This window comes from Centruroides sculpturatus, unplaced genomic scaffold (genome assembly GCF_000671375.1).
Source record: "Centruroides sculpturatus isolate CEXI.00-Female unplaced genomic scaffold, Cexi_2.0 scaffold96, whole genome shotgun sequence".
NCBI classification, from domain to species: Eukaryota; Metazoa; Arthropoda; class Arachnida; order Scorpiones; family Buthidae; genus Centruroides; species Centruroides sculpturatus.
This window is the reverse complement of record NW_019384376.1, coordinates 425266-436232: the sequence shown is the minus strand read 5'-3', so window position 1 is coordinate 436232 and position 10967 is coordinate 425266.

The window sequence follows — 10967 nt, the reverse complement described above, 5'->3', positions numbered from 1 at the left end:
ACATTGACTGTCGCGCTCTGTTCAGCTAACATTACTAACTTATTAGCCCATTTTGTAACGGTCTAAGAGATATCTTCAAAAAGTTGGTCAGCGTAATGTGAGATATAAAAGTTAAGGTTATGTGCTACCTGTTGCATCTTACAAACACAGTTTTGCAACCTTTGTTTTTATCATTTAACGTTTCTTTTTGTTTAGAAGTAGCAAGATTATTGTAAAGAAAAATAGTAAAAATCTTAAAACATAAGCATGTAATTTAAAATAATAATAATAATAATAATAAAACTTGAAAGGGATCATCTTCAGTTCTCACTGGTTCTCATAATTCTCCAAATTTGTTTTAAATTTCTGTTATTATACTTCTGTGGTAGAAAAGCTTCTTACAATTATTCGAATACAGTAGAGTCTCGAAAACTCGGCCTATTGTGAACCGAAGGGTGGCCGAGTTTGTGAAAATGCCGGGTTACCGGGAATGGGGTTAAAAAAATAAATATGAGTGTTTCCTCAGAAAATACTGTACTGTACTTGTATGTATTGTTTACTTCAGAATACAACAGAAAATAAACTGCCCAAGTACCCTTAAACAAAGGAAAAGTACGTCCTGTATGAAGGGATAGAGCCTTTACTATATGAAAATGAAAATTAATGAATACACTGTATACAGTAATTTACCTGATAAGACAGATCTCAGAAAAATACTTTATGAGGCATAAAGCTGTCTATGATGAAAATTAATTAATTAAGGATTTTTTTGCCCTGCCAGGGTGTGGTCGAGTTATCCGGACTGCCGGGTTATCGAGTGCCGAGTTTTCCAGACTCTACTGTATTAAACTACAGTAAAAATAGATCGTAGAGGTAACTCTACGATCTATTTTTACTCCATTTCTTCGCGATTTAACACTCTCCTCTAGTGCGGCTCTCTACGGTTATGTTGGCGCTCTTCTTTCTTTCTTCTTCTTCGATGGTGTTTATATGGAGATTTTAGCTCAATGTAGGCTCTTTCTCCGAGTAGACTTGTGCATGTGTATTATCGCTAGGCGACCGATTAGCCGGCTATATCGAACAGCCATACGTACGCGCGGGAAATAAATGCCTTCCGGGAGGACTTTTATGGGGAACTGGCCTCCTATCGAACAGCCATACGTACGCGCGGGAAATAAATGCCTTCCGGGAGGACTTTTATGGGGAACTGGCCTCCTATTCAGTCGTTATAGGCAAGGAGAAAACCCGGAAAACTCCAAGCAGCTAGCCTGTCCGACCGTGGCGCGAACCCACGACGAACCTCCCAGTCTTTAGGGTCTGGTCACCACTACGATGAGCGGCAACGGAGACCACTCGCCCACTGGTAGGGGCTGGCGCTCTTCTGTAGGAGTTGATTCTTTTTATGGATGTTGTGTTCATTCTGTACTTTCCCTCTTTCTTTTTTTCTCTCTTACTTTCTGCTTTCTCTTCCTCCTGTTTTTTCTCTTCTCTTCCTGTTTCTACCTCTTCTTCCTCAACGTTTTTGCGTAATTTTTGTCATTTCCTTTTGTTTTTTCTGATTAATCGTGATTTTATCCGGAGAAAATTGAGACAATGAAGGATAACCATGATTGTTTACTTTTAGTTCTTTTCCCCCTTGTCTATTATGAATTTACCTCTGTGCACGTAATACGAATAGAGTAACATCTGTCATAACACTATTGAAAAAGGGAGAAACGACGGTTATCACCTTTGTCTTTTCCTCCGAATGTTGCGAATTTTATAACAATTAATTGATAATTCCAGTGGCGTACCGTGGGTGTCAGCCGCCCGGGGCGGAGGAAAATTTCGGCCCCCTTATTTAGGTATTTCAATTTAAAAGACCAAAATTCAGTTTTGTCACAGAACAAGCAATGAAAAATTCGGTGGTAGTGCAGCGACCTGTTTAAAATAGTTCTATTGGATATTAGTGGTGTATATGAACGCGAATGATTCGTACAAGCAAACAAAAAAAAAAGCAGGTCAACAGGAGGTGTCGCAGGGTCTTTTCGGATTAAAAATTAGTAGTTCACCCGGACGGCGAGCCGATTCCCGGACTATCCGGACGATAGCACTATCGTAGGCACGATGCAAGTATAGATTAGGATGTTTCAAATTTTTAAAACATATTATTATTTATTATGAAATTTTGCCGCCCCCACTGCTGTACGCCACTGGATAATTCTTTTTTATTTAAATTCGTTTTTCTTAATTATTTTTAATCGGTACTGCTAAAAACTTAGAAGGCGTGGTCCCTAAAATCGGAAAATAGGCGAAATTCTTGTACAACGTTGCTTGATAAACATAAGCAATCCAGGTGTAGCATTCACACACATCTTGGATGTGTGGATGCGAAGGGATTCTTTTCTGATAGCTAACAGTTGCTTGATGAACAACCAGACAACACAGAAAGAGATATAAAAAAAAAATATATATATATATATATAGCTTAAAATACAATAAAATTTCCAACTTATTATTTAAACAGAATACATTATATTCTGTTTAAATATTTATTTAAATAATAAATGTTTACATTATATTCAGAATACATAATATTATTAACACTCTCCTCTAGCTTAAATTTAAAATTAAAATTTTAGAGATAATATTAATGAGAATTCACGAATATATATATACAGGTATATAATAACTAAACTTTCGGGAAAATGGTGAGCCTCATAGCACTAAAAAACCTGAATTCTTCTGCTTTTTTTCAATTCAAATATACGCGATTCATACGTTGAATTTTGTTTCGACATTCAATAAATATTAGAAACTTTTTCTATTTTATTTAATCCCACCACCAGATACTCTTTTTAAGTACTTCTTTTGATCTAGTCTTTTGTCTGCCCAACAATACTTAAAGCCATCAGGTCTGTCGAGATTCCACTATTTCTCATCTGAATAAATTACTTTTTGCCGTCTTTTCACTCTTTCAAAGTTGTTTCTGGCAAACTGTAATCGAAGTTGTTTGTGCTTTTCCTCGAGCTGGTTGCGTGTCTTCATTTTGTTGAAAAAAAACATTGTCTGTTGATCTTAATAAACATTGTGTATTGTTAATTTACTGCAGCTCTGCTTCATTTCATTTTTGCAATGCACATGGAACAACTGCACATCGTTCTCTAGGTATTGTTGAACTCCTGCTCCCACTGTTACTTTTTCTTGTTCATTGCTCTTTATTATTGAGATACTTTGAGATTGTTGCATGAGGTCTTCCCAAAGTTTTAGCAATCCAAGTTAATTTACTCCCTTTGTATTGAAATACATCAATTTTGATTTTGTCCTCTTCAGTTAGGTCCTTTCCTAGTCCCTATTGTAATAGTAAAGTATTACACAATTTAGAAAATTTATCTTTTCACTTGTTGGTCACATTTTTTGCGAATTTTATTAATTCCAATCATTACTTTCTTTGCAATTAATTCCAGTCAGTACATGATCTATTAATGTTGAGCATCCTATTTTTGATAATAATATCTAACTCTTTTCTTTATTAAATTAATGATTTTTCTCCAAACTTTTGCAAGAATTTTGATATTTTACTGTCAAATATACTAGAAAAAGTCATCAAAGTTACACGAATATAATAGAGTTTCTAGGCAATCACTCCTTTTTATCATTGTTGGAAGGACTGTATAACAGAGCCGGAAAAGTAACAAAGAGTAACGTTAAATGGTAAAAACAAAGTTTACAAAACTGTGTTTGAAAGCCGGCAACTGCCGCAGTATACACAGGTAGTACACAACCTTAACTTTTATATCTCACATTACGCATTACGCTGACCAACTTCTTTTTGCAGATATCCCTTAACCCATTTTGTAATGAGCTGATATAATAATGCTTTGTAATAAGTAAGTGATTTTGGCTGAACATGGCGCGACAGTCAAAGTTTAAAATATTACAACTGGCATTTATTTCAATTTAGTATATTAGTTAAAATATTTTCTTGTTGCTTTTGTGGCTGTTAGCCTATAATACGAAGATTGTTGTCAAATCTGAATAGCTATTGTCAAACTATACAATAATTAATGGGAAAGAACTGTCAAATTCGTAGGAATTTATATCATAAAATTTTCCTTTCAGTAGACCAATGTCAACAATCCGTCCAAACAATACATCGGCGTCGTTCCGTACCATCTGGATTTAGATCCGGCCAACTAACAGGTGTACTTATAAATCATCAACCATTTGACAGTTCTCATCCCTCAAAAATAATAAGTATAAAAAGGGCCAGTTGTCGGGGGACCCAGCTGTCGGGGGGGACGTCCGAACAACAGACAATGACTGGTCAACGCCAACTCCGTCCACTCTACGAGACAGACGACGACGACGACGACTAGCGAGGTAAATCTATACTTATTTGTGTAAAATCTCTCTCTCTCCCTCAATTGACCAAGAGTAGCTAGATTAATTCGGAAGATAAAAAGGAATTAGATCCCTTAGATGTCGCGAATGCCGATATAACCCTTCTAACGGTCTATTTTTGTATTTCTCTTTTGAACTATAATATGTAGTAATCATTTAGTTAAGATTCTTATTAAACTATTTTATAATTTAAGTGAGAGTGATTACTCGTACATCGCCGACATTTCATCCACTTACCGCGACCTCTCACGTGATTTTTGCCCTCATAAATTGTCATCCACTTTACAGGAGTTATAAAGAATTCACACAAAGACGACGGCTTTTATATTAGTATTAATTAATAATGTTAAAGTTTTATTTTTAATAAAATCTCATAACAACTGGGAAAGTTACATAACTGGTAGCTGAACATTTTATACTGTTATAATTTCATTACATATTTAAAATTAGAATTTATATCTTTGTAAAAAATAGGATTTTTTAACGTCACCGATAAACGTCAAGTCAGTTTTCACAAGTATTAAAATTACATGAATTTAATAAAATCTGTAGTCTTTACGAAAATATGTGGTAAACATCATAACAATAAATCATATACTAAATAACGTAAAAAATTTTCAATTCGCTCCTTTGGTCTTCATTTCTATAATATTTTCATCGTAATTTTCTGTTTTTTTCGATGTAGTATTTCTCAGCACCTTCGATAGAAGATTGTTCAATGGTGATTCAAAAAAGACAAAGAAGAAAAGGGCAGCAACCAACGACAAAAACATTGCAAAGGTAAATATCATCCACTGTAAAAAAATGAGTTACTGATATGTACTTTATATTGTCAATATAATAAATATCTTAATAAATTATAACAGAAATACTTAAACAAAATTTGAGTACATAAATAAAAGCAAATTCAAAGGATTTCCTAAATTTACAGTAATATTATAAACCAGTTGAAAGGCCTGAGGCATATTAAATAGTTAGCATGCATAGCAATGATAAATAATTGCTATGCATGTTTTACGTAAAGTGCAGAAATGTTCGCTAGAACTCAGTTTGAAGTGAACTGGTACTACTGGAATTGAAAATATTCCTTGTCACGTGTTTTAAACAACGACCGCGGATTTCCGAGGTTCGCTTCGGGAATTATTTAATCGCTTTCTATTAGTTAAGTATTAACTTTCGTTACTGGCGATGAATAGAAACTCGGATAAGTTTATTAATAAAAATTGAAAACTTTTTCCGTTCATATTCGTACAATAATTATTTTAATAACGACTGTAAATCTTTAGTAAACCGGCCGGTATCCGAGTCAAATAATTCTTAGGTTTGCCGCTATGCTTTGCTGGCGCTCGATACGCTTACAGAGACTGTCCATTTTTTTCAGTTTTATATAGTAGATATTCAGAATATTTTGTTATTACATGTTAAAGATACTTTCGATGTTAAAATTAAAGAAAATATTACAATTTCTGCAAGATATTACAGGCAGAATCCTGTAATATCTTGCAGAAACAATGTCTAAAAATGTTACAGGAGGTCACTGTAAGGTCAACAAACTCTGTAATAAAGAAAAATCTGTTCGTTATACATAAAATCTTCAAAAACTAGCATTTAGATCGGTATAAAGCGACTTTAAGTCCCAACTAATATCTAGAGAAACTTTCTTCTATCCAATAATTTCTCTGCAAAATGAAAATTGATGACAGAATGCAGGAGTTCTGAAACATTTCTGAACTGCATCGTTAACTCAAATATATAAAACAACGCAACATGTAGATAATTTCTGCATAATTATTAAATTATTACGTTATAAGTGAATGTATGCAACGTAAATATTACTTGTAGCTAAAATACCCAGACATCACTTCTTTACAGTTACTTTGCAATTTAAGCTTTTTAACAGTAACTGCCACCATTATTCTCGGCGATAGAGACTATAAGGTGTGACTCAGGTATATTTTGTTTTTTACTCTCCATGGATAAACTATAAATCAATGCAGAAAGAAGATTGATTGTTAATAAAATGGTAGGAAAACTTGATGCTGAAGGCAATTTCATAATTGTCGCTTTCCAAAAAATTGAAGCAAATAACAATTAGCCTATACAATTGCATAAGCTATCGGTGATGCGTTACATAAGTAAGCATAACTTCGTCTAATCGCGAGTCCATCGGTTAGTCGAAAATATTAGAATTTGGTCTCTACCAATCAATGCAGTGATAGTAACAGTACAGGAGTGCCTTCAAGTGTGTTTCAAGGCCGCCACGGACACTTTTCAATTCCTGAGGAACAGGTATAGAAGCTGCATTCTACTACATACACCACTTTGAAACAATGAAAAAGGTTGGTGAGAAAAAATATTTTATTACATTTACTTACACGGTGATTTGTTTACTTAATTTCCATGTGATTTAAATATTTGGTTTTAATGCAATTTGTGATGCGGAAGTCGCAATGTTTTCTTACTCAGTTAAAGAAGACATGCATACGTCCAAACATTTCGAAATATTCTGAATCTTGCTGCTGAACTGGGAAGCAAAATATTTCTGCTGGTAAGAACAGTTGATATCATCTATATAACTAAAAGTAATCTTGCCACAGCTCTTGGTATAATTGCAGAAAATTATGAAAAGAAATCCAGATTAAGTAACAATGCGTAAAACTGTAAAAATTATATCAGCAAATTTTACATTCATAGTAGACCATGAATATTTATTACACGAATATATAAGACCACTTATTACTTTTTATAGAAATGTTAGTATATAATCGGCAGCACACTACTCTTTGAATTACTTTAATAATAATCGAGTCGTTTTAGAAGCCTGTTTTTACCATTAATACTTACTAATTTGTCTGTTTCGAGCATTTAAGTGCTTATTTTGCCTGCATATTTATTACTTTACTTCCTAATTGTCCTACCCTTAGAAGTGACTAACATTTTTATGAAAACGAAAATGCCGAGTATATTTCCGATTATTTAGGTTCTAATTAGAAATCGTATAATTTAAAATTACAATTTTTAACTTTACCATATTTAACGGTGTCGCAATGGTAGCCTTTCTCAAACTGCAAATAACGTAAGACAGGATTAAACTGTGCAGCAGATATATCCAAAGATTCAGATTGTTTAACACCACAAAAATACGAAGAGATAACAAACGTAGAGATAACAAACGATTGGCGATTCCTGAAAAAAAGTTAAAATTTTATAAAATTATAATTGGAGCAAATGAAAACATAAATGTACATTAAACGCAATTTACAATAAAATGGTTATTGAATAATTTTCAAATAATAAATAAATAAAAACAGAGAAAATTATAAACGTTTAGTCAGAACAGATTGAAAATTAAACCGAACTAAGTTCAATTTCGAAGCTAGTAAATTAAGTTACGATTCTGTAGAGCTTTATTCTTAAAGTAGATAAACTCGTTCACATAATATAAAATAGATTTGTAAATTATTTAGACGATGTAGTCTATCTATTACGTGAACAAGTTTATCTACTTTAACAGTCTAATATACTCTAAATAGTTTACCATAGCAAAGTAATAATCATCTAAATAACTGTAATTAATTGAATTACAGTACTTATTTATTTAAGTAATAGTTCATATGTAGCCAACTATTTCAGGTAACTCTTGATAATTTTAGCAAAATAAATTTTCTAATTGTACAAAAAGCAATTAATTATATTATAAATTATAGCAAATTAAACTATAATTAAAGGGATAGAATTACCTGTAGTTATATTAAAGGCGAACGACTAAAATCACTAAATAATAATAATTTCCTTACCTCCATATCCTGTCATGCAAGCCACAGTCAACCAAGCTAATCCTATTGTCCAAGCAAAAGGCGCAATGCATTGGAAGGCAATGATTACGTTTTCGTTGGCCAAAATATCCTTCTTGTAATTATGCACTCCAAAAATTGATAACGCCATTAAAATAACACATCCGATCCAACAAACAAAAAGAGTAATCTAAGAATTCAAATGGGATACTTTTAGTAAACAGATTATTTTAAAACTTTTATTTACACCCGGTTGCAACATATACAGGAAAGGTTTCACGATAGAAAATTTCATATAAAAAATAAGATGATCTTTGCCATTATTTCAACAAATTTTTCACGAATCGGTACAACAATTTTACAATTGAGGATTAAAGAGGAAAGAATACATACATACATACAATCTTTATTTGGTAGCAGAAATTGAATATATACCTAATATCGCGAGGAACAACTAGGTGATGAGTAAAATACACAATAAGAAATATGATACAGATATTTTAGACAAGCAGTTGATTACAATATACATAATGAAATAGGAGAGTCGTGACAGTATTAATGGGAATAATTACATTACTCAAGAAAGGCACGCAGATACAGATATAAAGTACGCATCACATATTAAGTAATACACAGAATAACGATATGTACAGTGATAGATTAACAAGGTAAAATTGAGTTTAAACGCAAGATACATAGTGGTATACGTAAGACAAGTTACTGGTTAGCAATTGTATTCTCAGCAGAGCTTCTCAAGATGTTGTACGGTGGGTGATCGGTTAACGAACAAATCGCATAACGAACATTTTCGCGAAAAATTTTTTTGTTCGGACAACGAACACATGATCAGATAACGAACGAACACCCCACAGAACAAACACAAGAAGAAGCGACGTAAAATAATGAATACCGATTGGTCTTCGGGCAACAATTCGAAACTTTTCGGAGTGCGAGAGACGTCGACATCGACGCTCAACCCGGTATATACCGATCGAATAGTATTCCTCCGAACTTTGAAACTCTCCCTTTTAATTCCAGCCTTTTATTTTTCTGACAGAAACAATTCTTTTATAGTATTCGCGAGGCTGTCGGGCGAGTACTCGTTAAATTATGCATCGGTTTTTATTTTTGAAAGGTGAGAGTATAATAGCGAAGGTAGAGTGTGAGCAGAAGATGATTAGGCATCTTCTGCTGGGAAGTATGGCGTAAACAGGTCTACAGTAGGCCGCAGTTTAATCTTATTTAAGAAAGGTACAGTATAATCGAGAAGACTCAAGCAGCTAAAGGAATAACAAAAATCACATCTGAGAAATAAAGAACATCGAAGAGTTCATAATGGAACCTGAAACGGATCTGACAACAGAAGATCACCAAGAAACTCGGCGAGATATGTTTTCTTCTGAAAAAAAGGATTAATACCGATATCTGTTATTAAAGAACCTTTGAAGAAGTGAGACGATGTCAGAACAACAGTCTTAGAATGGCATCCAAACCAGGTTGAGGCTTGGGGATTTCTATAATTGCAATGCTATTACAGTAGAACCTCGATTATCCGGATCTATATCATCTGGATTTTCGATTATCCGGATTGTTCAAAATAAACAAAAATTTTACGAATTTGCTAATTTGCACTTGGCGAATTACGCTACTGTTTGTGTACGTGATAGAATGCATAACTTTTTTGTTTCAACAACGTCTCACCCGGCACACTGGCCGTAAACTCTTAAATATATTTTACGTCGTAATAAAAATATAACTTGACATACGTATTTATAAATAATTTATATTCAAATTACATCATTTCTATGACCAAAGGAGACGTAAGGCATGGAGGACGTGGGCCACCGCCTATGCCTCGCTGTCCCAAGAGCCTCGCCTCGAAAGTTTATGCATTACTTAAAAGCCGCGAACGCAACGAAAAAATGTTACTCGTCATAAAACGATAAATAGTTTGTCAAATTTTTATTCATGAAAATGCAGTTTCAACTGCTTTTTATTTTATAAAATCCGTCTTCTTGCGCCACCAGAAGGCCTTTTAAACAATAGTAGTCCAAATTCAATACAAACATTTGTTTCTTGAAAATTTGATCACGATTTAAATACAGTATTTACTTTTAATATTACCGATATGTCATCGAAAAGAAAACGTGTTGTATTATCATGAAAAGTCAAATTAAAGTATTTGTTTCGATTATCCGAATTTTTCCTTATCCTGACTACCTTCATCCCCAATTAGTCCGGATAATCGAGGTTCTACTGTAATTACTTACGAAAAATCCTGAAGAAGAGAGAAAAGCAATCGACATTAGACAGACTCTAACCCTTTCAAACGGAAAAACATGACTAATAAAAACGCAAGACTGTGTATGTATTTGTGAAAAAGATTTGCAGGACATCTCATTTCTCTAAGACAGTGTATGATCATGGTCCACCAAGTGCTGTCAAATACCTTTGAGATGTCAAGGATGATGTCCATGACATACTTATGAGTGTTAAGTAGAGCCTTGGCATTTTCAACTACAGTATTGATTGTGTCTTCGGTTTATCTCTAATGACGGAAGCCATATTGAACCTCGAATTGCTGGCTAGTAGTCTCCACATGCCACATGAGCCTGCTGGCAATGAGTCTTTCAAGGAACTTCCCCAATATAGGAAGTAGAGAAATAGGGCAAAGGCCATCCTCATTGCCTTGCTTAGGGATTGGGATAAATTTAGCAGTTTTCCAGGCCTTTGGAAAAATGCCATGATGGAGGCAGCCGTTATACATGTACTGCAGGATGTCAGAGGTCTAATCCCATATTTTCCTCATGC